We start from the raw sequence: 22,615 nt of genomic DNA, 5'->3' as shown, positions 1-22,615 counted from the left end.
GTGATTTATGCTGTCTTTGTAACTCTCCCATTGCTCTTTTTGGTAAAAATATGTGTTGTGATTATCATGGATGTTGGGAGGATATAAGTGGTGGCTCACCTGGGTGGAGTTTGGCTGCGGGGGAGTACATCAGTAAGTCAGAAGTGTGGTTGGCTCTTCTCAGCTTCCTGAGAATTCTGACAGACAAAGGGGGAAGGTTCTGATGACTGACATGGTGGTAGCCACAGGCTTGCAGATCAACCAAGTACAGTTGGGATAAATTTGGGATTTATCACAATATTCAGAGTATTGGTTGGGATGTCTGTCTTAAAGTCACACTCAAAAGATGTAAAATATGCTTTGAAGAAAAGCATTTCCTAGTACACTGTTAGTGGGAATAAAAAATGGTGCAGCTGCTACGGAAAACAGTATGGAGGTTCCACAAAAAATTAAAAATAGAACGACCATATGATCCGGCAATCCAACTTCTGGTATTTACTCAAAAGAATTAAAATCAGCATCTCAAATATTATTTATTTATTTAGCCTTGATAAAGAGGGATCTTCTGTGATATTTGACAATATAGATGAATCTTGAGGATATTATGCTAAGTGTAATAAACCAGTCACAGAAAGATAAATGCATGATTCCACTTCTATGGAATATCTAAAATTGTCATGTTCATAGACCTAAAGAGTGGAATGATGTTTTCCAGGAGCCAGGGGAGGGAGGAAATGGGGAGTTGCTACTCAAGGAATATACAGTTTTAGTGAAGCAAGGTAAGTTCTAGAGATCTTCTGTACAACATTATATCTATAGTAGACAATACAGTATTGTAAACTTAAAAAAATCTGTTGAAAAGGTAGACATACTATTAAATGTTCTTACCAAAATAAAATTAAAATCAAGTAAAATAAAATTAAGAATGTACTAGGTTTTAGGATCATGCAAGGGAAAACCTATAGATAGTGCTTCTAGGACATACCCAGTCATCAAATGTAGGTCCCAAGTTCTTTTCCTTTTTAGATTCTTTTGTTTTTGTCTTCCTCTCTGCATGGGCAGTTTGCTGTCTACACCTGGTACTGCACTGAAGGACTGCCCTGAGAAGGACTTTCCCCCCTTAGCTGCACCAACACTGTGGGGAGACAGCACCTTATTTGGCGCTGACTCAGGGGGAGCCAAGTTTCCAGCAGGCTACCAACTCACACCTGCAGAATTTGCCGCACATCCGTTTTGCAAACACACAAAATGGGTAATTGGGCACACAAATGCCTATTTGCATTGCAATTTGGCATTTGTATACACAGTGATGGATTTTTTTTCATGTGCAAATGTGGGGGATGCAAGTGCAAAATGGATGTCCTCAAGAAGGGGCGCCTTTAAAAACATATATATCTTTTCAGAATCCTGCTAGAAATTTGAGGAGTGCCAGGGAAATAGGTAGAGACATGGGTGGATGTCTTTTACTTTTTTTTTCCCCTCCATCCGGGAAAAGCCCTGATAGCATTTGTTCTTTTTTGAGGAAGGGGCTACTTTTTCCCAAGTAGGCAGAGGGACATCCAGGCTTTTTCACCATAATAAAAGATTTATCTAAGGTATTACAGAATCAGCTAATAGATAGTAATTACTTTAGCTCTAATGAAATGTGAGGAGTTTTTACATTCTTCAGGTGGTTGGCATTTTATCAAACGTGCCATACACTTGTTTTGAGGTGCCTTGCTCTGTGTTTATGTTACACTCCCAAACACGGAAATGTTAGGAACCATAGATTTTTTTTTTTAAACAACTAATCAGAATGATGCAGAAAAAAATAAGGGTGGCCCTTTGTACAAAGAATGGAGGCAGTGTGGAGGTGTTCCACATGTTTCAGCTCATTTTCTGGTTTCTGTTTGTTCTGTCTGGCCCTGTCCCTTTATGCTGCAGTGCTGCTCATTCAAATCTCCTCATGTCTGGAGGGGCTCAGGAAAAGAAGCTGTTGAGTACGCACCTGAGGGAACCTAGGCTACGGCCCAGGACTCTGCTTTGCTGGTCACTGACCTGTATCTGTCTGCTGTCCCTGGCTCTTGTCCCTGGTACCACTTGAGTCCATATTTTCCTCAGATCTCTTCTGCTTTTAGCAATTTGCAAGACCATGTCTTGGCTCTTTTGGGTGCTGGCTTTCCTGCTTGGTTGGGCCTCTACTTTCTTTGCTTTGGCAGTGCCTGTGATACTTTGTGGAATGTGCTTCTAGGAGATCTTGACCTAAGGCCAAGAGATGGTTCAGACTTGAACTTCTGCCCGACAACTACGGGTATCGATCAAGGCTTTGGCCCTGGCTCTCCACTTCTTTCTCTGCATGTTCTTACTCTTTGTGAGCTGGGGCACACTCATGCCTTCCATTACCACCTGTAGTCTGATCTGTACCGCCAGCCCATTTTCTTCCAGCTTCATTGTGCAGTCCTTTTCTCTCATTTAACATGCCTACAACCAGATCTGGTTTCCTCCGCTTAATTTCCTCTTACTATAGTACTTGACTTGCTGTCTCAATCTTTTCCTCTTCCAGGCTTTTTATCCTCATTGGTGTCTGTCTTTTCTTGCTGCGTCTCATCCCAAGGGCCATCAAGTCTCATCGAGACCCCTTTTGAAATGTCTCTTAGGTTCTAAGCCTTTCTCTTTACTACAGCCTCCACCATCTGGTGATATTTACTGCCTGAGATGTCTTCTTGCTTCACTGTTGTTTCATTAAATACTCTGGTTACTATGGCTTTCATCTGATTATGAACTAAAGAGCTCCGTATTGTCTGATCAAGTTCCCACTACCCATTGTGATCTTCAAGGCACATATTCAACATTATTTCCCACAGTAATCGTGGTAAATTCCTTAACAGCTCTCACTTCAGACTTTTCTCTTCATTTGCCCCCATATGTGTCTCTCCCACCCACCTCTGTTTTTTTCCGTGTGGATTTCTCAACTAGGAATGTTTTTCCTTCCTCCTATTTATCTGACCCCCAAACAACCCTTGAAGTCTCCACAAATCCTAGTTCCTTATTAAAAAAACAAAACAAAACAAAGAAAACTCTACTTTTAATTATCTCAGACCAATACAATTTTCCTGACTCTGCATAAGGATAGTTATTCTGCTTTATAATTTCATGCCCTTTGCAGTACTTAGCACAGTGCTAGTCATATGGAAAAATGCTCATTTAATACTTCTTGACTTTGTCTTCATATTTCATAGGGCTAGAGGTTAGAAGAGGAGGTTGAGGAGTTGGTAGCGGGGGATGTCCTAAAGCTCTGCTAAAAATTCTCTATTTACAGTGCTGCAGGCACACCAGGTTGTTGTTATTGTTTTAAATTTAAACTCTGGTTCCTCCCCTTTCCTCCCCCTCCAGAGTAACAAGGGCCTAATAGGCTTCATGAGTAAGTGCCTATTTTTATTAAAGACAAGTGTAATCTTTTGTAGACCAAATGTCCCTATCATAAATGCTAACGGAGAAAAATATTAGGACTCATTTATTTATGAACCTGTTAATAATGAGGTGCAGTTATGAAAAAAGGCTTCCTCAGCAAAAGCTCCTGAACAAACAATGCACACTGGGGAGAAAGTAGCTAGTTAGCCTTCTTGACTTAGATAAAGCTATGGAGAAATGACAAGTGCCAGTAATTAGCCCAGCCTCTTCAACAAGATAACCCTATACATCTTTGTCTACTTCAATCACCAAAGACTCCGATTCAGTGTAAAATTAAACCTTGGATGCCATCAATTTCTGTTAACCTCTTTATATTGTTCTGTGTTCATGCCTATGTGATAGATTTTGTCATTTTATTAAATGGTGACATCTCTACAGACACGTGACCTAAAAAATCTGTTTGCTCCTTAGCAAAGTATTCCTGATCTTCTCCTAGTATGTTTTACAACCAGGAGACTAGGTTTATTCCCACATCCTATTGGTGAACTCCTAGTCTTTAGGAACTTGACACTTTTGTTTGTTTGAGCTACGCTGCTCTTTTTTGGCTGTTAACCCCAAACCTGTCCTTCCCCGAATACTAGCAGCTTCTGGATCAAGCTGTTATATTCACATACCTATCAAGAAAACTCTGATTTGAAGCATCTTCTCCCTTCATGTTTATTTCCTTCTTCCCACTCAATGCCAGTCTCTAGGCTACTTTAAAGGCTCCTGATTACCTATGACTTCAACTGTTCACTTTAATCTGGGCTATTTTGAAGTTGTAATGTCTAGTATTCTTTGCTGCCAATAGACTTTTATTAATTTATTTTTTATTGTTGTAAGGAGTAGCAGTAAGCTATATCCAAATAGGGAAATAACCGGAAATGATACAAAACCACAGTTTGACTTTGGGGTCCAGGTTTATCTACAGTGTCTTGGGTAGACTCATGTTGAAGCCAGTGGAACCAATGAGCATTGAATATTTTCAGTTGTTCCCCCAGGCCCAGCTTAAGGTCATTGTGTTGCTTATGTCTGAGGCACCTCTGTGTCCCGGCACAAGGGAACGTCATGCAGTTTAGAGGAAAAGTATACAGAGCTGTTTCCTTCTAATGTGTGCTAAATTCCCTACTCTTCTTCACTAACGTTCTTCTGAAGTTTATTTCATTAAAGTGTTTATTACCATTTAATTTGGCTCAGATCTGCAGTCCCTCCTGTCCTTTTCCTAGGGACCTCACTTCTCTGGTTGAGTAATATTTGAGTTTTAATGTGCTTACCCCACCTTTTCTTAACTATGTTGTGATCTTTTCTCTTTCCGTTCCATAGACAGTATCGCAGGCTTGCTCCGTCATGGTGAGAAAGGTGCCAAAATTTAGCTCCTGTAGACTCCTTTCCCTTTGATCCCTGATTACAGTGGGTTGTGGGGAAATATTACAAGCTATCATTTACATATGTATAATACACAGTATTTTAAGATACACGTTATCTACCCAGTAGAGCAAAACAGCTTACAACAATAAATGGAATAAAGCACACTTAGTGTTTAAAAGCACGGGTTGCTTTATGGTAAATGCTGAGGGAGCCTTTGCAACAGAGCCGCTTATCAAGGACACGTTGTTCAGGGTCTTCACCTTGGAGTGATTGTTTGCTGTGACCTGCAGCTTGGCCCTATGGCTTAGTTAGAGAGGAACTTTGAGTAAAAAAGCCATTATATTTTACATTTGCCAAGTTTTGGGTAGTTGAAGAAAGAGGTAGTGATGGGGAAAGAAAGGCAGAAAGGAAATTAGAAAGGGGAAGAGATTCAGAGAAAAGAACATTGATACTTTGGAAACAAAGAAAACCCACCTAGAGAGCTCTTCTGTGTGAAAAAGACATCACCATGGGAATGACATACAAAATGCACCTTTTGCTTGTAAGTGACTGTGATGGAATATTTGGATGATTAGCCAGCCTCCTGAGAAACCATCTCCAACAAACTTAGGAGAGGACACCCTGAATCAGCACAAATAAGAATTCTGTCTGAGAGCTCCACCAGAAAAACAAACAGTACAGCCACAAAAGGAGTAATTTTTAGAGGGGGAGTAGCTGTCCAGTTTGTATCTCTAAATGTTGAAAAGTTTATGGAATGCAGTGCTCCAAGTCATATTCACATTTTTTTCTTCACTCTGTTCTGGCTCCTCTGATTTCTGATTATTTTGTTTCCCCTCTAAAATGTCCAGGGCTAGACAAGACTCTTTGATGTGACTGCCATTTCTCCCCTAGCCCTCCCACCTGCACTCCTCCTCCCTATCTTTTCCCTGTGTGGCCTGAGCTTTAATTCTCTTCTCCAGACACTTCTCAACTTTTCATGTGTTCCTCCCCTATTTAAAAAAAAAAAAGAAAAGAAAAGAAAGAGAAAGAAAGAAAAAAGAAAAAAAAAGCTCGTGTGGTTTAATTTTCATTATTTTTAGGTGTTAAGTTTTAGATTAGCACACTATGTCTTAAACCACTGTATTAGAATGCTGCTTGACTCACTTCCAAATTGAAGACCTTTTAAAAAAATTGAAGCAGTCCAATAATTTTAAATCACTCTACACTGTGCATTGCAATTTAAAATTATTGGAGTGCTTCAAATTTTTATAAGCCCTTGAATTTGGAAGTGATCAAGGTTCTAGGCATACTCAGTGTAGAGCAATTTAAAATTATAAGAGCTGTCAAATTTTTATATAAGCACTTCAGTTAGAAAAGGGATTTGGGTTCTGGGCATGTGCAGAGAAGAGCCATTTAAATTATTAAAAGTACTTCAATTTTTTTTTCCCCAAGCACCTGATTTTGGAAGAGTTTTGGTTTGTGCAGCCTAAAGTGACAACTTCTTTGAGAGAATCTGTGTAAAGAGACTTTCAATCTTTCAAATAAGGCCAGCACTGTGGGGATGTGAAGTAGGTAGCTGCCTTTCTGGGGTGAGCTAGAGGACACAAGGAGAGTATCTCTGTGGCTTGGCTTCTTGTCACTTTTGAAGTCCTTTGTTTGGTAAAGGCATTGCTAATTTCTATTAACTCACTGATACACTAAGAGCATGGCTCTGGGGGACTCAAGACTCACAAATATTTTGGTAGAGAGGGGAGGGAGACAGGTCTCTTGATATGAGCCCTGTTTCTGGGGATGATGTTTCTGGTCATCTCACATGGGGTCTCTCAGACCCTGAGGCTCTGGCTGAGAAAATACCAGGTGGCCTCAGAGGTAGGGCAAGAACGTAAAACTGACTTTGCGTGTCAAGATTTTATTGAGAATTGATCCCCTCCCCAACTTAAGCTAATCATTAAAAAAGGTAGATTCCATGGTACTTTTAAAGTTCATTTGCATTATAGCTTGCCTAGGATATCAATTTTCTCTTTTCTGAGAAGTGAAATATTATTCATCTGAACCATTTTAAGGAGAAAATTGAAAGGAAGTAGAATCGATAGGTTCAGCTTTAAGGTTGATTTTCCTTATTTCAGCTTTTGGTTGGGAGGTTCAATGATGTGAAGGAAAAAGAAGGGAAAAAAATTTAACAAAATGAAAATAATATTTCTCTTTCAAAGGTTTACTTACAACAAAGGAAAGGGAAGATAAACAATGTAAAATTTAGGTACTTTGCAATTGTGATTTTTATTAATTTCTCACCTCAGCAAGATTTAGATGACCATTTCAAATATTTACCTTTATAAGAAATATGTCAGTCGTGTTGCCATATATGACTATGCCATTTGGAAAATGTTTTGTGGGTCCTTGAATTTCTTAAAGGGGAAATGGCTTTAAATCAGGAAACCCGAACATGAAAAAAACATTCAGTCTTCCGAACTTCTTCAGAGGGACACAGGTTCTTTTTGAAAGTTGAAATGCTCATTGTTGTGGAGTGTGAAGTATTCAGTTATCCAAAGTTCTTATAAAGGCACAAAATGAAACTTCCTATCCTCTTCTCTCTCAGGAACATACAGCTGTGACAGCGAGCCAGCAAATACGCTGGCCTCACACAGAGCTCTGGGCCTCCCTGTCCTTGCCTGCAGGTAAAAGGGATGCCGGTCCTTCCTTTTTCTTTGAGCTGGGGACTGAGCTAGTGTTTGGAAAATGGAAACCACTTAACTTGGTAATCTGCCCTTCCTTTAAGAGTTGTCCAGAGTGTAGCTTACGTCCGTGCCTTTGCCAGCAAACTCATGTGGGCCCTGTGGAAGTTCGATTCAGAGGTCAGCAGGCTTTCCTCTATCCAGGCCATGGGAATGGGTCATTGTTGCGCCTCACCAGTCTTTGTCCCTCAGACAATGGCATGAGACACTGTTTTAGAGTCAGCAGTGCAAGAACAACTTCCTGTGTCTCTCAGGCCCAATGAGTTTGGAGTTAAAATGTCATTTTGTTAATCTAAAAGTTAACATATTAAAAAAAGAAACCAATAAAAGTTAACACATTAATAAATATATTAATTAATTAAATTACCATCTGTTTATCAAATATGAGTCATTGTATTAGGTGCTAAAAGATACAAAGATAAATGAGAAATAGTCTTTCTCAAGGAAAAGCAATAGAAAGACATGAACACAAAAGGCTAGAATATAAGGTATTATATTTTATTTTTTTTTTAAAGATTTATTTATTTTAGAGGGAGAGAGAATGTGAGGATGGGTGGGGGAGGGGCAGAGGGAAAGAATCTCAAACAGACTCTGGCTGAGGGTGGAGCCCAATGCAGAGCTGGATCTTATGACCCATGAGATTAAGACCTGAGCCCATATCACAAGTCACATGCTTAACTGACTGAGCCACCCAGGTGCCTCAGTATTATGATGTATTTTTTAAAATATTTTGTTTATTTATTTGACAGAGATCACAAGTAGGCAGAGAGGCAGGCAGAGAGAGAGAAGGAAGCAGGCTCCCTGCCTAGTAGAGAGCCAATGCGGAGCTTGATTCCAGGACCATGGGACCCTCATGACCTGAGCTGAAGGCAGAGGCTTTAACCCACTGAGCCACCCAGGCGCCCCTTATGATGTATTTTTATTATAGATTATAAAACATGATAAAATATAATGCCTATTCAATATTATTATTGCTTTTTATTTTGGGGGCCTGACTCATTGCAGTATTCCTATATAGAGCAGCTATGTTGTTGTTCATGGTATTTTTAGTCAATAAATAAATACTAATTAGGTGTAAAAAGTAGATGGGATACAAACCAAATACTTGAACAAGTCTTCTCAAATCTGGGCAATATGAAAATAACCTGGGGGGGGGGTGAAGAGGGGGCTTGAAAATGATGACTCCCCAGGACCTCATTCCTAGGGATTTTGATTGAATTAGAATGGGAAGTTACCTTTTTAAAAAGCTCCCCAGCTTTGAGACACACCATTCTAGGGACCTCATGGGGGAGAATAGTGAACCACACTTGGAAAGCAAGCAGAGGTAGTTTTTAGGGAATGTTGGAGCCTGATGGATGGGTATCCTTTATTTAGACAAGGTTTGATGGAGGCTGGGAATAGAGAAAATGGCATTCTCGGGAGCAGGAACATCACAGGTAAAGGCAGGAGCCAGAAAGTACAGAGTATGTTCTGGAAGAGTGAAACCTAGAATGCGCCTACCATCTGCTGTGTGAATGGGTGTAGTAGAAAAAAAGAAGGGGCTGAAACAGTAGGTTGGGTTAGGCTGCAGAGGACCAACATGCCTTTGCCAAGAGTTTGAACTTATTCTACACCTGCTGGAGAACCATCGGAAGTTTGGAAGCCAACAAGTGGCATGAACATACCATTGCTTTAGAAGAACATGGGTATGTGGTGGAGAATGAACCAGAGACGGAAAGCTGGCACAAAGAGAAGCAATGTGGAAGCCAGAGCTTCCAGTAGACCAGGTTAGGGAGGAGGAAAACCTGGGCCAGACCAGCTTGGACAGAGTATAGAGAGGAGAGGGAATTTGGGAGACATTTATGAGACAGTGTTGAATAGATATTTTTGGATAATTGTGTACTGAGATTGAAGACCATTGTGCAGTCAGTGAACATCCAGAGGGAATACAAAAATACTGAAAGAGACAGTTACATTAGCTGGACTATCATATAGAAAGGCCTAACAGACACTTGGTAATAATGGTTCAGAGCCCAGGGTAAGATTCAGCCTAATATTCAGTGTCATGACCCAGAACCCCTTCTCTCTCATCATTTGGGCCTTTGTTTTGGTTTTCCTTTTATCTACATTACTTGAAATAAGTACACATTTTAACAGCATGCATCAAAATGCCAGTGCTCTGTTTTTGATCAGCAGAACTGCAGTTTTACTCAGGGCTTCTAGAAGAAGGCCATTTGCGCTCTTACACCTTCCTCAAAAATGAAAGTTTTGAATAAAAGCCAGTCATAGAATTAAGTCAGGGCAAAGTGGTGTCAGGGGTGAAATTCAAAAGACAATACGTAATAATTGGTTTTAAAACAGGAGCCAGATGAATCATAAGGTCAGACATATGAAAGGAAAAAGCTTTCTCGAGAAGACTTCAGGGCTAAGGCTGCAAGGACCTGTTAGAAAACAAAATGGCACCGGCTGTGATGGGGCCTACACGTGAGACCTGCGCAGGAAAAGCACTCACCATTTCCAGCATGTCTGAGAACAGTTGATGAGAAGAAGGAGATCTTTCTCTCCCAATTGTCTGTGGCTTCCATAGAAAGCTATTTTCCACCATGTCTACAGGCACTGCTTTGTTTCCTCCAGAGAACCCATGAGTCAGGAAAAAGGAAGAGAGGCCCTGAGGCATTCAAAACATTACTGTTTCTGCTGGAAATCCTTGGCCACCCAGGAGAGTAGCTCTAGGACTCAAGTACGGAGTCTTTTAAGGGGGGCACAGATACCTAGAGCTGAGAGGGAGAAAAGATACTAATGCTACAGCTTGGAGTGCTGGGCACTGAGGCCAGAACATGCAGTGATTGGCTCAGAGTCAGGAGGCTAAGGAGTAGTGGGGTCATATATAGAACTGAGGCCTCCTGGCTTCACCGTCAGGTATGGTTCAGCTTACCACTGCACCAGAGGCAGGCTGCCCCAGGACCCTGCACCAGGGTGAGTGACTTTGGGTTGAGGAGGATGAGGAATCCCATCCATTCAAAGATCTTTTTTGTTGTGTTGCTCTTTTGTGTCACTCACCGATAGCTTTTCCTCATTGCTGCATTAAACCGAAGAGAAAATTTGAGATGACCTTTGGAGTTGGGGTTCAAGAGGTTAAAACGTGATCCTACAAGAAACCTCTAGTTCTGTAGCTACCCAGACTTCTCTCTTTGAGCCTTTTGTTATGTTCGTAGAGTCCTGATTTGAAAGATTTTTCTCAGTGAAAATGCATAAACAATGTTTACCTCTTAGGGCTCCTCACACTCACATCTGGCCGTCACCCCTACAGCACGACATATACCTGACACAATGCCCCTGACCTTGCTGAAGAGTGTCGGGGGTGCTCCACACCTCAAGCTGCCCCATTTATTCCCTCTTACAGACTGGCAGCTGGGACACAGCAGTTCTCCTCTGCTGGATCTGTAAGGTCATGGGAACCAGCGGGTTCTGGGCAATCTAATGTGGCTGGTGGAGCACAGTTTGTGGGACTAGCCTGCCAGGGCCCCCGTGCCAGCCCCACCACTTCCCAGCTGGCAGCCTTGGGCATGTCACCTCTCTGCCTCAGCGTTTACAATTTACAATTGGAGATAGTGATACATAATAATAAGATAATAATAAATAATAAATGAATAATATAAATGAGGGAACTAAAAAATAATAAAAGATAAAAATAATAAGGTTGTTATATTCAGTGAGTTAATATGTGTTATGTGCATGGAACAGTGCTGATAATTCTTCAGTTGCTTGCTATTGTTACTAGTAGTAACAGGACAACCGTCATCATGGTACCTTCAACATGGGCTATAAGGAAAGTCAGCAAAGGATGTGAGGTTGCAGCGAGAGATGGGGAATACACAGATCTAAAGAGAGAAGCATGGTCCGTATCTCGTGTGCTCCCTGAGCAAGACAGAGATATAAATACGGAGACAATGAGAGATTGGAGTTTGATGCCTCTCCAGGCCACAGTTCAGTTATCTCTTGAGGTCCAAATGTACTTCTCTCTTTTGGGTTCTCTGAGTGCCTCCCACAATAAAACTTCTCCCTTGAGTTTCTTTGAATGTCCCACGTGATCAAAGGATTCCTAAAGAAGAAGGACATAGGTAAATCATGAGAGGTTGAAAGCAGACAAATTTCCCCTGTATCTTTTGCCTTCTCAAGGACGGTGTCCTGGCTTAGCTCCGCCTCCACGCTCAGATGGATCTCTGGCTAAGCCTCATTTTGGGTGATTCATTCCAAATAAGCAAGGCTTGATTCCAGGGCAGCAAGTTCAGCCTTGGCCACTGAAGTGAACACTACAAGCTCTAGGACATGTTCACAAGGAGCTGGTTATCTCCTGGAAAGCAATGTCAGCCTGCCCGGAGAAAGTGTGTCTTGCTTAATTTTGTATCCCCATCCCCTTGCAGAGAATCTGGCATGCAGAAGGGCTCGAGGAAGATTGACCGTGAAATACATAAAAAAAGCTTGTGGCTGTGGCTGAGTGGTCAGGCAGTCAGAGGAGGAAGAGACAGCGCTGGGGCTGAGGGGAGGGAGTGGGGACTGTATTTTTGGGTTTTAATATCCCCAATGGGAGTATATTGTGAAACAACTTCTGGGTATCCATCTGGCCCATTTTTATCCCCACTCCTAGACCCCCTTCATTCTCCCAGTCATTCACTATTTCAAAGATTTCCAAAATAATCAAAATGAGAAAATCAGGATTTGCACATAGATTTACTTTAGATTTTATTTTATTATTTATTATTTATTTTTTTTAAACAGATTTTATTTATTTGAGAGAGGGTGAGGGAGCACAAGTGCGGGGAGAGGCAGAGGGAGAAGCAGACTCCCCACCTTGATCCAGGGCCTCTGGGATCTGGACCAAGCCGAAGGCAGAGGCTACCCAGGCACCCTATATTTGATCATTTATTTTTTAATTAATTAATTGCATTTTGGATTTCATGGTAGGTCAGGGTTTTACTATAATCTTTAAAGGGCTTGGAAGCCCTCTGTGCTATGGAGAATTTTTTATTCTCCTTACCTTCACACCCTGCTGAGAATGGTGGGCCTGTGTGGAGAAAATCTTGATCTAGACATCAGCTTCATCTCTGGACTTTTCAAAGGGGTGCTATTTAAAATATTTAGCTAGCAGTACCATGCAGGCCCCAACAAACAAGGACATTTGTTACTGCCGTCAGAAGGGAGCTGGCTGTGAGCAGCCTGTCTGGTGAGTTCTCCCTGAGTACCAACCTAGCTATCTCCAGATACGTTTTGCAAGAATTTGGAAGTTTTTTCCTTCTAGAAAGCCACACGTCCCAGTGCTGGACTTCTTAGCCCGAGATATTTGAACACCACGAGTGCACCTCGCATAACAGGAGGGGCCGACCGGCCTGCATGCAAGGGTCACCGAGACAAAGCCCCTTCTCCTAATGGAATACAATCCTTCGGATACTTTGTATCTCTTCTGGTCAGGAAAATGGAGGCAATTTTCAAGACTTGCCTCCATTTCCTTACGTTGAGATTTTTGGAATGTGACTCCTGGCCCGTGGCTTTTTGAGTCCCTCTCCACCTGCCTTTGTACAGTGGTCCTGTCATACGCCCGACACAGATGCACACATCTAACCGGATCGAGGGGGAGGACGCAGGCCTTTTCGCAGCCCATCTCTCGCATGAAGAATGAGAGTGGTCCGACTCCGGTCCCCACCTCCTGTGGTGCGCTCCACACAGAGACACATGCATCTGCCAGCGGGCTCCCTTTCCCCTTTAACTGAAACTTCCCTCCTTGATGATTTCACTTCAGACACTGCTTTCCCTAAACCTTTCCTAGACTAGAATCATGCTAATGTTGACAGTTCTTCCCCCCACCCCCACCCTCTTTGTTACAGCATGCAACCCAGAGAGAATGTGAGGTGAGCTTGTCGGAGGAGATGAAAGATGGCAAGAAATGGGTGTTTGGGGACCAGTTCTTTGGTGACATCGACTCTGCAATCCTTTTTTCACTCTCAGTACCTTACTCCCTGTCTCGCCTTCTCCCTCTCCCTCGCTCCCCCTGCCTGCTCTCCCTCTCATTCTCTCTGAAATGGTGTGTGCCTCCAGTAATTTACATAATACTCTTCTGACACCTTTACTTTAGTCATCAATCACGGTACCTTCTCTCAGTCTATCTTTTGTCTGAGCATGTCTCTTCTTTATCAGGCCATGCACAAAAGATTAATTTCACAGTTTTTCTCCCTTCTTTCTTTCCTCGCAAGATACAAAGCTCATGAAATGACAGAAGCAAGATAATGAAAACAACAATGCAAGCAATTTTTTTTTGTTCTTGCAGGTTGGATCTCAAGATACTTTTTCTAACCTCATTGTGTGCCATCTGTCTTAGAAAAGGTCTGCTCTGTATTTTTTTAATACCTTTCTGATGCTGCTCAGTAGACTACCTGGGGGGGGGATTATATATTTAAATCAGGTCAGAGGCTTTGGGTTTCAAAATCTTTGGAACAATTAAAGCAAGGGCCCCATCTCTAATGGAGGCATGGACTACTGCACAATGCCCACGCCCCAATTAATATTAATGAGCTCTTATGCATAGCCAATTTATGACATTTGATTGACTCACCCAACCACCCTTCAACCTGTCTTATAAAGTGAAATATATGGCAAAGAGGGACTTATTTGCATATGCATATGTTCTTAATATTAATTAAGCTAATGGATCTAAGGACTTGGAGATGATTTGGGACTGGTGAGGAAGAAAAAAAAATCTACCACCCACAAAACAGAAAAGTGTTCCGTGTCCTGTGTCTGTACTTGAACAAAAGAAGTTGAAGTGGAAGGTAAAAATAACTCGTGCCAGTATGTCCCCTTTTCCTTGTATTCCACAGGAGTGATAGTTTTCAAAAAAAAAAAAAAAATACTAACCACAGGCATTAGTATTACTAATGTATAAGTATTACTATCTTCTTTCTTCCATTTAAATGGGGAAAGTTTAAATAGATTATGGAAAAACATGAAAAGAAAAGCCTCGTTCAACCGTATGCCGGTGGCTGTAGGTCAGCTCTCTCCCGTCCGCTCGGGATGCTGCGGCTGCAGAGGGATGTGGTGTCTCGCAGGGACACATGTCAGATACAGGACGGGGGGGTTATGTCAGGAGGAAGTGTTCCCAAGGATGTCTGCGTTAGCAGGGTCATTAGTGGAATTTATCCCCGCAGTGGAGTGGCTGAGAAGAGCTCTTTTGATGTAGTCTAGTTAAGCCTAGAGAAGAGAGTCAAACTTCATGGATTTTGTTGTTGAGACCGGGTAGGGGGGTTAACACACACCCTGATTTTTCTTTCAAACCATCCTTTAAAGCCCAACTGTGATTATTTTTGACACCAGTGATAACAGGAAAAATATTCAAGTGTCTGCTCACCCTCTGTATTTAAAGGTCACTAGCAGGCCTTAGACAGCAGAATAGCATATGGCCTATGAGCTTCTCTATGGTACCATAAGTAAAAAATCATCATAAAAAATGATAGGGACTGTTACTTGAATGCGTTTTCTGTACCAGATGTTATGGAAAGCACATTCTGTATTCTTTCTATCTCATCTCAGTTGTGTAGAGTATGGCTTTTGGAAGTGCTAAGGCCAGGGTTACGCCTAGGGGGACCGTGACTCTGAAGTCGAATCTCTTTCCCTTGGTTTGACAAGGTCAGGACCATTTAAGGATATTGTAAACTGGAGATAGCCTAGCTTGGAGTCAGCACAAATGGCAACTGGCACAACAGGAAGAGGGGCCTGCCACATCCTCCTAAGATAGCCAGTGGCTTGGCTAACTCCATGATGTTCAAGTAAATAGTTACATTCAGAGGTAGAAAGGCTCGTTTGTTGCCATACAGATAAAAGAAAGTGAAATATGGAAAGAAACTTGATTAACTGGCAGTTCAGTAATGAGCTTAGGAATAAAAAATACTTGTATTTAACATTTATGAATGAAAACTCTTCATGAGATAAAATCTTACTGGATAGAAATCTTCCAGAGGTTGCTAGAATGGTTACATCCATGGAAAGAGGATTGAGGCAAATGGATGGGGACTGGATGAGGCCTGTGCTGGGAACCCAAGGTGGTGACATTAGAGACAAGCAAAGAATGGAGGCCTCCAGTACCAGGGATGGCTTCATGGATTCTTCTTATCTTGAGTCCCCATCTGCTGTCGAAAACCTGGTGGCTGGGCACAGCTGGATGCTGAAACTCTGCTGGGGGTTTTACCTTCTAATGAAATTCCTAATGAACTTCTTGGGCTGTCACACTTCTTTGCCTCTTCTTTAGTCCAAGTGTATGTGTGTGTGTGTCTCTTGTGAGCGTGCATTTGATGGGAGGCATGTGGGAGGACCAGGGAATGGTGAGGAGATGCTTTCAAGGAGAAAGGAGGACACCCCTTCTTTCCAGAGGTCCCAGGCCTGAGTTGGGCACTCACAGGACTGGTGGGGACAAATATCAGAGAGTCCTCCTCTCTGATAACCATTTGTTCTGCCCAAACTTGCTACTTTTTTTTTTTAATTATCTCTGCTGCTGAAAATGCTTTGACTATTTTATGAAGATGTGACAGGTAGTGAAAGAGTGTGTACGAAGTGATTAAGGAGCTGATATGCTTTATTCTCTTCTCCCATTAAATGTATGTTCCTTACAGCTAGGTTTATTCGCAGAGAGACAGTAGGAGAAGGAGAGAAAGGACTGGGGTGGGCCTGAAGCCCTTTATTCTCATCCATGTCCAGCTCAACAAGAGGCAGCCTAGCAGAATGGTTCCAAGTGTGAGCTCTGGATCCAACTGCTTGGAATTGTGCCATAGTCCCACCCCTTATGAGTTGGGCACCCTTAGACATACTGCTTACCCTTCCTTCACCTCAGTTTTCTTCTTCTTTAAGAAAGGTATAATAAGAAACCTAACTCATATCATATTGTGAAATGTAAAGGTATGCACAGTGTTTGGCTATCATGAGGGCTCAGTGTGTATCAACTCTCATTATTATTATTACCAGGTTTCTCCACTCAGTTGATAACTGAACTGCCTACTTTTTTCACTAAGCACTTTTGGGATTCACTCAAGAATGCTTTCTTTCACTAAACATGTCATTGCCATTGGCATGGCAAAACCATTGAGCCACACTTTGTTTCTGGGAATGAGCAGGGTAGATGTGATCTAGGCCCTCACAGAGCTTCTGTTTTAGCTAAGCGGAAAGGCAATTAACAGCTGAATACCACAGTGTATGATGAGTGTTGGGAGTGAGGACTTATGTGAGTCATCGGAGGGGTCAAGAAAGGGAACTGCCCATGTTCTAGATGTCTGAGAAGGTCCCTGAACTGGGATCCGAAGGACAAACAGCTCGGAGAGAGCCACGGGAAGGAGGTCAGAGAGGAGTGGGTTGGGGAAGGCGGTAGGAGCAGGATAAGTAAATTCCTCAAAGTGGGAAAGGTCAGAAGGCGGCTCAGGGGACTAATCGGAGGCCCATGTGGCGGGACCTTAAAAACTGCAGGACAGATAATGCTGAGGGGAGGTAGGGGGAGCAGGCAGAGCCCAGCTGTGTGAGGTGTGGTTAGCCATTCAAGGAAATGGGACCTATGCCATGAGTAATGGGTAACCACTAGTGGATTGAAAGCAAGACCCTTAGATGTGCCAAGATACCCATTTTACAAAGATGGGGAGGGTGGGAAGCTGGGAGAGGGGGGGTAACACTGGCTGGTGAGTAGTCAGCTATGCCATAGCAATTAAGGAGAGGGCCAGGGCAATGTGAAAGTCCGGGGTAAGTACCCTCCAGTGCCCACTGGCCAAGCCCTTGTCACTTGAGCCATCACTGGGGCCCATTTTAAGCCAGTCCCAAGGAGGGCAGGTCATGTATTTTGGTGTAGGAGTGGCCCCCTAAAAACTGGACACCCATCTGTGAGCCCATGGGACATTTTTACTTAAACCTTCCAGTTGTAGGTTTTTGCCACCACCTGCCAAAAGGAAATGTATTAAGAGCACTTTAGGAGAAAATGCACTAGCAGTTTCTCCCCCTTCAGCTCCTCTGTCTCTGCTCCCCTGTCAGTGAAAAGGCTGAGGCATGGAATCCTTTGCAGTAGAAGAAAGCATGTGCTTAGAAATGCCAGCCATTTCCCCTTTCCAACTGTGCCAGCCTCAGGGCTAGACACACAGTAGGTGCTCATTCAGTGCACGTTGACTCACCTAGTCTCTGATCATTTTCTCTCCTCCTGAGGAGCGGCCTTAGTCAAGGGACAGTGATGCTTCTGTGATTGCCAGATTCTCCTGTTCCATCTGCTCAGCATTTATCAAGGTAATAGCGGTCGGGCTTCTGTGGAGGGGAGGACATCGCGAGAGGAAGCTGCATCTGACTAGCCCAAGATGCTCGGCTGTAGTCAGAGGACAAAAATGCGGTCTGATCCCAAGCCTGTCATTCAGCTCAACTGCCTGTCAGGCCCCTAGGGGCTCCCAGACCTGCAGGCTGCCATTTGGACCAACATTTGGGAAGCAGGATACTTATGGAATCCATTTTGGGTTTGGCAGCCAGAACAAAGAGTGAGGCTGGAATGGCGCGAAGAGGTGTAAATGTAGCCCAGAGCAGGGGGCTATCTGGTGTCACATAGCTGACCTTTCTGTGGCGAGGGTGGGGTGTTGGGGGAGAGAGTATGTAAGGAGACCATTTAAGCTCTCCTCATGAGCCAGAAGAGGGGGAGCCAGATTGCAAATGAGGTCTCTCCGACAGCTGCCTCCCAGAGACGAGCAGACCTAATCTTTGTTCATCGATAGGTCTAAGGGTTTTTTGTTCGGTGCTGTACCATTCGGCACGCTGGAGGTGAGGTGGGCATCGTGCATTTCGGTGGGAGTCCCCGGGATCTCTCTAGCTCCTGCGAACAGGGCGTGCTACTTCCTGGAGCGGTTACAGCGCTCCGCTGCTGGGCGCTCCTATGGCCCCACATCTGAGAAAACATGGGCATTTGCAGGCAGATTTCTGGGTCCCATCTTCCCAGCCCCCACCCCACACGCACACTCGCATACACACCCCAGTGAGCCCTGTTCTGCTTGAAAAAACTCTAAAATAGTCTGTGTCCTTCATATACGGGGAAAACCCTTTAGGCGTTAGATACTGCAGTAATTACTATATAATGGAGTAAATACTATACTATAATAATTAACTTGTAAACCTTGAAATAACATTTACTGTAATTTAGACCAAATATGAACTGTGAGTAATGAAGCTCGATCCAACATGAAATCATTTGCAGGGCGCTTTAAACATATGCCTAGGAAAGAGAGAGTAGCGGTTTCCTGTCGTTACCAAAATGGGCCCAAACAAGGCCCTCACATACTAGGAGTGCATGCAGCTGCCTTTATTTTGAAATATCTTGTTAGCATCTCCCCTCCCCCCCCCCGCCCCTTTAATAAATTACTTCTCTCTTGTGTTTTCCTAAACTGTCCTTTTGGGCCGTCAGAAGGAGCCTACGATTTGGTTTTGTTTTGAATTCAGTTTTCACCCAAACGATTGCAAACACTCTATGCAAAGGTACTGTTTAAAGCCTGGGTGAGAATTGGGAGGGGTTAAGAAAGTTCTTGGGTTGTTGACGTCAGCAGTCAACTATGGATACTTCTGGAAAGTGGGTCTATGAGACAATGCTGCTTCTGACCACTATGGTGTCAAGGGGTCTGGGAGACCTAGAAAGGGACAACACCTTTGGTTTACTTGACAGGTCATACCTGTGCCTCCAGATCTCTTTTACATGGGCTTGCTCACCTTCTGAGGAAGCCTGGGGGAGGGGGAAGTACAGAAGGCAGATTTGCCTCCCTCTACTCCCCCACTCTCCCTACACACCTGACACCTTAAAGGTAGAGAAGGGACTTGTATGAGGTTGAACCAAATGAAACTGTTGTTATTCCCAGTTAAAAGCAGTGCAATGTCAACAACAGCGTATGGTTCAAGCTAATAGACCACGCGTCCATGCCCTATGACTAAGAGCCCCATGCTGTCCTCTGAGCCACTGTTTGGGCTCCAAATTCAGTTAAAATGGTGCCTAGGCAGGTATCGTGTTGCCCACCTACCCACCTTCCCTCCTCATAGTCATACTGTTGGGAAACATAATCTGGCCTTCACTTACCTTTCTAGGTTTTTCTCTGACTGGTTTGCACACCTTCTACTCTAGTCCGACCGAACCATTTATTGTTTTCTATTTCAGCATTTCCAGCTCCATTCCTTTGTGCTGTCAGGTCCTAGTCCCCGAGAATGCTCTCTTGGCTATCTTGTATTCTGTCTCTCCTTTTGAAATGAAAAATTTACCTTTTCTCTGATGCCTTTTCTCGAACAAAGCATGTTGAAGTGGGGAATAATAACAGGCGGCATCGGCTGAGCACTCACTGTGTGTCGTCAAGCGTTGACTCAGGGCATCATATGGATTATTTTATCTGATCATCACACAATTCATGAGATAGGTACAGTCCCTTATCCTGTTTTAGAGGCGAGAAAACTGACTGTCTAAACTGAAGTTTAGTAACTTGTGTAACGTGGCCAAGGTCACACAACTAGTCTGAGAGAGGATTTCTCTTTGGTGATCGTGGCCTGGAGCTGACGATCATATCCTTGCAAAGGACAGTCCAGTTTAAGAGCAACCACAGTAGCCATCTCCAGGTACCTGAAGGACTGAATAGAGAAAAGTAAGGGATGTTTGCTCATATTACTGAGAGATCTAGAACCACTTCAAGGTGTCCGCTTGGCACAACATGCAAATCATTCTAAGTCTTTCAAATGGACTAACTACTGAAAGCAGAATGGTTGCCCTGTGAGAATGAATGAGGTGTCTGTCACTGGAGATACCTTTAGTAGAGACTAGGATTCACCATAGAAATGGTCTCTGAGGCCGAACAGCTTGGCGGCTAGGAGCATGGGTTCTAGAATAACTGGATGGTTTCAAAATCTCAATTCCACATTCACACTCTGCACCTGACACTTTTTTTTTTTCCTTTAGCACATACCCCCTCACACATATCCACACCGTGCCCCTCCCCCAACACACACACACACACACACTCCCACACCCACCTTCAGTTTCTTAAATCCAAGTATACTACTTATGCTTCTCAAACCTTAGTAAAGTTATAGATCACTTCAACCTAGACTTCGTTAAAATGCAGATTCTGATTTAGTAAGCCTGGGTGGAACCTGAGATTCTTCATTCCTAACAGGCTTCCAAGTGATGCTGAGATGCTTGGGTCTAAGGCCACACTGGGTGGTGGGGCCTTATACTGGATGCATTATCTCTACCTCCAAAAAATTGTAACATTCACTATTTTGCCTATTAGGTTCAGGTAGATGATCGTGACTGGTTGATTATGTGCTTGCTTGAACTCTCTAATCTAAGAAGGCCAAGTTTTGGTGATGAGAAATATAACCCTTTAAGTACCCACACCCCTGTAGGGTCCCCCCACATCCTTCCTTGCCTTCGTGCCAACTAATCAATTGTTTAAAAATTTGTGTGATTTTCTTCTTTCACTCTTTTATAAAAATTGCTCTGACATCTCTCATGGTATTTGCCAGCGGAGATTTTAATTGGGACATGGATAAGGTTTTGAGCAAATGGCAAACAATGGGAATTTAGATCCGTTAGGCTAGCAGTTTCAGTGATGGTTGTCTCTTCAGAGATAAATTATTTTCGGACAAAACACACATTCAAATCTGTCAAGTTATTCCAATACATTTTTATCGGTTTTTGTTTTCAAGTAACTCTGCCCATATGTATCAGATCTTTTTTCCACTTATGTATTTAGAACAAGTGACCACTGAACTCTTAACTTCTCAAGAGACCGGAAAGTGTTAATGTCCTCTTTCTGTCTGTTGTAAGTGGTTGGCATCACAGATGGGCTTTTGCTCAATGGTGGATCCAGAGACTTCTGTGTGTGCATCCTGATATTAACACAATGGATTGAAATCATATTTATTGTTTTCTTTTTCAGAGAAGGATCAGAGATGGGGGAGTTGAATGCTTTTAAGCAGTTTTTCAGGAAACAAAGGCTACATTTTTGAAATGCCAGCTATTACGAGTCCACAGTTCAGACTCTAGGAAGACTCGTTAGCACTTGCTCGGGTCCCTCCCTCCCTGGAAACAGTGCAGGAATTACACTCTGAGATGTGACTGTTGAAACAGACTCAAAGTCAGTGTGCATAATTACTTACCACAACAGTGGTTAATGTGCCCTGAAATATTCTTAGCTCCCCTCGGCCTGGGGCTTGATGGTTGATATTCAGATTTTCTTGATAAATGTCTTAGATTCTTTGCTTATACCATTTCTCAAAATGCTTTTGGATTCTAATGTGTGCACTTTCCCTGTCCATCTCGATGTTGGCCTGGATGGAGGAAAGGAAGCCCCAAAGGCTGTCAGGTTTCTGCTGTGATGGGGAGTGAATGACATTTTAGAATGTTGGGGCTAAAAAGGGCTGTATAGTAAGTTAACCGTCTCTGTCTGGCTCAACCCACTCATTCTGTAAATGAGCAAATGGAGGCCCAGAGAGGTTGAGTGACTTTCCCAGGGTCACACAGCTACTTAGTGGCCCAGTCAAAATGAAAGCCCAGTTCCCCTGAATGGAAGTCCCATGCTCTTTCTGTATGAGGCTGCTGCTTGTGTGCATGCCCCTGCTGTAGTGAGAAGGGCTGAGTTTTTTGTCTGGACTCACGAGAAGGCCTGCTTCTCTTGCATTACCTTAGGCTGTGCCCAACTGCTACTCAAATCCTCTGCCTCAGGGAGGAGGAGATTTTCTGCATCTGCCGCTCCTTTTTTGGTGATATTTCCCTCTTCTGTTTTGAAACTCTGAGCTATAATGCTTCTTCACATGCTCTGAGGCCTTCCAGAGTGGTGCTAGCCCACAGCTGCCCTCGTTACTCTGATCCTATCTCCTACAATTGGGTTGGTTTATACTCCTTCTATGTCAAGGCTTCTCCCTCCCCTGTCTCATTCCCTTGGGTCATGCTGTCTGTTGTGACACTAGAGAAAATGGACGAGTGTTGTCCCCTGCCCAAGTAATGTACTTGCCCTTGAGCAGCCTCTCCAGCAATAACCCAGAGAAATGACCAGGAGAGGTACTGAGGGTTGGCTGCACCATGGAAAGAGGTGGGCAGGGCTGAGGTTTGAAGGTGACCTGAT

This window comes from Mustela putorius, unplaced genomic scaffold (genome assembly GCF_011764305.1).
Source record: "Mustela putorius furo isolate JIRA1106 unplaced genomic scaffold, ASM1176430v1.1 tig00000224_pilon_pilon_pilon, whole genome shotgun sequence".
NCBI classification, from domain to species: Eukaryota; Metazoa; Chordata; class Mammalia; order Carnivora; family Mustelidae; genus Mustela; species Mustela putorius.
The sequence above is the reverse complement of the archived record's forward strand: the minus strand, read 5'-3'. Positions refer to the sequence as shown.